Source organism: Leptidea sinapis, chromosome 18 (genome assembly GCF_905404315.1).
Source record: "Leptidea sinapis chromosome 18, ilLepSina1.1, whole genome shotgun sequence".
Lineage (NCBI taxonomy): Eukaryota > Metazoa > Arthropoda > Insecta > Lepidoptera > Pieridae > Leptidea > Leptidea sinapis.
In genome coordinates, this window is record NC_066282.1 from 12,224,238 (window position 1) to 12,230,237 (window position 6,000).

Sequence of the window (6,000 nt, forward strand, 5' to 3'; positions counted from 1 at the left end):
TAACTTCCAATATTTCTTATCTTTTCATATCAAAAAAAAGGCATAAAAGGCATTTATTTTCTCAAAATTGATTCCTTTAGAATTCTTTTTGATGTCATTTCTAATAACTACTAGATACTACTACCGCTTCGGAAACTCAGAGAGAGAAGAAGGGGCGCAAGAAACTCTCCCAGCATTCTTTTTTTGCGCTCTTTTCAATAAAATATACAATATTGTACAGTCATTTCTGTCGCTATAAAATAATCACAATCTAGTCCCAGGCTGTCCGTTCATTTAGATATTCAGCAGTGGAGTAATAGAATTTACGACAGAGCCATTTTTTATAATCTATATATATCTTCATAATAAGTCTAGAATATTTCGTTTCATACAGTAACAAATCAAATTGTATTCATTTGGAACCGTTTAATGAATTATTGAAATAAGTACCAAAGAGACATATAGAAAAATCATAATACTATCTTTATATATATAATTCTTCTGTACGTGTGTTGACAGTGAACTCCTCCTAAATGACTAGACCGATTTGAATGAATTTTTCTGTGTGTGTTCAAGTGGATTCGAGGATGGTTTAGATTCACAATTGAACAACCTCCTAAATGGCTGGACCGATTTTGATGATTTTTTAGATTCTCAATACAGTCCATATATCATTCTCCTGCCTATGTTAGTGATGTCCTAACGTCCCGTTCGATTCGACGTCTGTCGGGTCCGCTATATCTCTATTAATATACGTACATTCTTACTTGAAAATAAATAAGTATTTAATATTACTTTTTCCTTTGTGTGCCTACATTTTGTTCTACATTGTGAATCATTACAGCAGTAAAATGATTTGAATAGTTGAGGTTCACACACAGCTAGGACTACTCTTGTGAACTAAGTGAAGTAAGAGTGAGCCGCTTAGATTATATATTTTTATGTTCAAACTTATATTTTGTAGGTTAATGACAGTTACATTTAAAATCAATGGAAAGTTCCAATAGCAAACCATTCCGATGGCTATCACCAGTGGGAGGCTCCTTTGCATATGATGCTGCCTAGATTATGGGTTCCACAGCAGCGCCTATTTCTGCCGTGAAGCATTAATGTGTAAGCATTACTGTGTTTTGGTTGGAAGGGCGCTGTAGGTAGTGAAATTACTGAGAAAATGAGACTCAAGGAGACGAGCGCAGTTAGCGGCTCAGAATGTTTGGGGTTTTTTAAGAATCCTGAGCGGCACTGCATTGTAATGGGCAGGGAGTATCAATTACCATCAGCTGAACGTCCTGCTCGTCTCGTCCCTTATTTTCATAAAAAAAAAACTTCTAAGAAATGTATACAGGCTATTTTCTACGAATCGTCTCGTGCGCAGTTTCGACGTTTCCAGTCTCAAGAGCAAGCCGGATTCAGAAAAGGCTTTAACACTATAGATCACATACATACGCTGCGGCAGGTAATACCGAAGATGGAGGAGTATAACCAGCCACTATGCTTGGCGTTCGTGGACTATGAGAAGTCTTTTGATTCGATAGAGACTTGGGCGGTGCTTCAGTCTCTCCCGAGATGCCACATTTCAAACGCCTCCATGACACCTCAGTCCGCCTCCAGCATTGGATCTCGAAGCCCAGTGGCGGCCTTAGGGGGTGACCAACAGGGCAATCGCCCGGGGCCTCGCTCTTGTAGGGGCAACAACCCAAACATAATATTTAAGAAATATATCTCGGAGATTTATTTGGATTTAAAATCGGGCGTCACGGTGTTGGTATCCACCATGTTGTTTTAAGTCGATCAGTGCGCACAACCGGCGCGGGCGCTAGCTTGAAGACGACTGCGAGTTGCGACTTCTTAATGAGCGCTCTACTGATGGACAATAATAACCAACTTCAATCACGTCACAGACATTGACGTACACAATGACGACTTCAAATACACTTTGACAGATGACGTTCGCCATCAGTTCAGCCCAATACACAGAGTTGAATATAATCATACAGGCCATATTACTTTTATATTCTAATTCTCCGACATATATAGTTTTTTTAACTATATTTTTTTTTACTTAAAACTTTTGTTTTTGATCTTTAATTAAGTAATTAAGGATAATAATAATAATAAACTTAATAAGACGTATTAAGGTTACATCATAATGGTAAATTAAAATAAAGATAGTTAACTAATAATTTATTCAAAACATAATTATTAAATTCATTATGTAGACTTTGCTATTGAGTAAGCTGAAAAAATAGTAAATAATCTATGACGGTAAAAATATTTCTAACGGTTATGTAAAACAAAATAACATTTACAAAGTGAGTTCACGTGATCGTGATTTCGGTATAAAATTTGAGTTAGGTAGTTCAAAATGGAAACGAGCTATCAAAAGAAAGCAGGTAAAAGCAAATCTACGTGGATCTTAAATAAATATGAAAACGTTCCTTTAGCATCATCATGGGTGCCGCCGTCAATGCTATCCAGTAAAGAACACGAATCTGAGCCCGAGTCTATGTCTATATCCATGACTGTTGGAATGGAAAATCTAAAGTGGAAAATAAAAATAGCAACGAGAGAAATAGCCGAGGAAAATGATATTTACAGACAGTTCAAAGAAGTCAGAAGACGACGTAAAAAGGCATTATGATTATGAAGAAGATGAAGCTCATGAATTGAATGCGGTTGAAAATTTCAAAACAGGAAAAAATAACTATTAATATGTCATTGTCGACAAAGTGCGGGCAAACTGCCATCCTAGGTTTGAGGCTCTTAAACATCATGAGAGCACATGACGTGGTTTCATGTATAATATAAAAGATTAAAGGAAAAAAGTGATAGTGAACTTTTGAAGCAATGCAGCGACTTGCAAATATCTATGACAGTAGGAGATTCCTGTGGTATTCATGGACATAATTATACGAAGAAAGCTTTTGAAATTCAGTACAACATTACAACACTCGTTTGGATGATTTAATGGTTACTAGTACAGGCTTTTTTAATGTTAGCAGTAAGGTAACTGTTTCAGAATCTTTTATAGGTATACACTCATGTGATGCTATACGATACTCGCCTCGTGTGATATTCAAATTCAAATATTTTTATTCATAATAGGATTTTAAATCACTTATTGAAAATTACCACCCATTCAAAAGAGACTGCCTCAGACTTCAGAAGAATGGGCGCAAGAAACATAGCGGTCTTTTTTTAATATAAAATATGGATTACAATGTGATATATGTATCGTAAAATAAACATTTATAATTTAAGAGCCTGAGGGTGTTCGCTTTATTCCCAGTCCGTGGTGTCATTAAGAAAATCGTTTATGCTGTAGTAACCTTTCCCACACAAACGTTTTTTAACAATTCTTTTAAATTTCGTAACACATTTGTTTTGTACATTTTCTGGGATCATGTTGTAGAATCATATACATCGCCCAACAAAAGACTTACTAACTCGACCCAGCCGAGTAGTAGGCTAGCAAGTTTATGTTTGTTCCTCGTGTTAACATTATGAATGTCACAGTTTCTAGAAAATTCCTCAATGTGCTTATGAACATACAGATTATTATCAAAAATGTATTGAGAAGCAACAGTCAAAATATTTATTTCTTTAAATTTTTCTCTTAATGATTCTTGATCATAAAGCAACATTCGTGTTTTGATACCCCTTATTACACAACAGTTGCATAAATAACTATTAAAACTCAAATTTTATTTATTTGCTTAGCTTTCAAACATGCCTAATACCTAAACCCAATAAACAGACCAACTTTTCACGAAGTACAAAGGGCCTCGCAAGTAACTGCCTCCCGGAGTCTTGCAATGAGTAGGGCCGCCTCTGTCGAAGCCTATCCGATCCTGCAGCGGGGAGTCAGACAAGGTGATGTCATATCGCCGATGCTGTTCACCGCTGCCTTGGAAAATGTCTTTAAGCTTCTGGACTGGCTGGGCATCAATATCATATAAACGTAACCATATTAGTTCGTGTTACAATACTGCCACATACACTTAATATACAAAAAAATCATATATCTCACATCGTTATGAAACGTTTTCATTCCACCAATTTTTCTGAGACTAACTTTGCAAATACGACTACTATGAAATAGTCTTTTTATTTTTCGGCCTATAACACTCAGAAACAATGTGGCTTTCTATGAGTTAACCATTGTCAAAATCGTTTTAGCAGATCCAGAGATTAAAACTTTATCTCTTTTTAATATTATCAGATATTGATGAGCACTAATAACATTTGTGTTATCTTCTTAATTAGATTTATTTATGCGTAATATAATCGCCGCGCGACAAGATTGTACTCGCCGCCATTTTGTGACGTCAGAAACAAATATTTTACACACACATATAAAGACAATGACAAAACACACTTGATCACGAATATCGTAAGATACTTTCTGGAATACGAGTAGGGACCGATATATCATACACCTGTAAGAAGACTCTATAAGTGATTAAAATAGAATTGCAATATTTTTAAACAAAAACTTAGTTCTACGAAGTACATAAAAATATGAAAACAAAAAATTTTTTTTCAAATCTAGATATACGTATGTGTATATATGTGCCAAACACCGAAGCACGATTTTTAAATTGACAGTATTTATTAAGGTCAAAAAAATCTATTTTTTTACTTAAAAGAAGGACAAACGAAAGTCCCGTACGCTGTCACCTGGTGTTAAGTGATCACCGCCGCCTACATTCTCTTGCAACACCAGAGGAATCACAGGAGCATTGCGGGCCGTGACTCTATATTAATTTCTTAAGTCAATCTAGCAATAAATAATATAATTTTATAAACACTAAAGCAGTATTTGAACAAAAAACAAATTCTAATAACTTTTGAGCAAAACAAAACTACAAAACAAAACCATATAACTTGTTTTGCCATTTGAATCCTCTTAAGCCGGAACCTACGCACAATTTTTGTGATACATTTCTATTAATTTAATTTCTTGTACATAAAGGAAACTAATATTAAAAATAGATTTAAATTACAAAATATGTATTTATTTTCGAATATCAAAACGACTGTCAGTAGTACGTACTGACTACTCTCTATATTTTTAATAATTGTTAAAGTAATTGAAGTAGTGTCTATTATATTAGAAACTAGCTGACCCGGCAAACGTTGTTTTGCCATATAAAGTATAATTCACGCGATAGTTTTATAAGTAATAAAATATTGCCTATATTATAGCCTGTACATCATTTTGTTCTATTGTCAATAGTTTTTGCGAAAATTTTGAAAAAAAAAACATAGCCTATAGCCTTCCTCGATAAATGGACTACCCAACACTGAAAGAATCATTCAAATCGGACCAGTAGTACCATAGATTAGCGCGTTCAAACAAACAAACAAACACTGCAGCTTTATAATATTATATATAGTATAGATGACATAAAAAATAATATTGTATAGTGTTATATCAGTTACTTTGTATGTATATGTAATGACGTAAAAAAGGCATAAAATGCGTTTATTTTCTCAAAATTGATTTGATTCTTTTTGATGTAATTTCTAATATAATAGACACAACTACCGCTTTGGAAACAAATGGCGCTCTGAGAGAGAAGAAGTGGCGCAAGAAATTCACCCAGCATTCTTTTTATTGCGCTCTTTTTAATCAAATATACATGTAGGTGCTTAGGTATTTTGTAAGTAATAAAAACTTTAATATAAGGAAATAAATGCCTAATTGGATAGCTTTTTCATGGTGCATGATAGCATCAAACTATTTGTGTGATAAAAGAATAGATACTTAATTCAAAAACTTTTTCATAAATTGTATTCAAAACATGTTATTACGTAGATATTATGTTGTTTGACCAAAAAGCTGTTTTATATCTATTCATTGTGTTGGTAGAATAATTAAATGATACCAAATGATATAGATATATAATAATTTACATGATTTAATTTTAATCATCTAACAATTAACTGATAAAGATTAAAGTTAATGAAAACAACAGGGATTACTTTGATTATTCTTAAAGATATTTCTAGATTAGA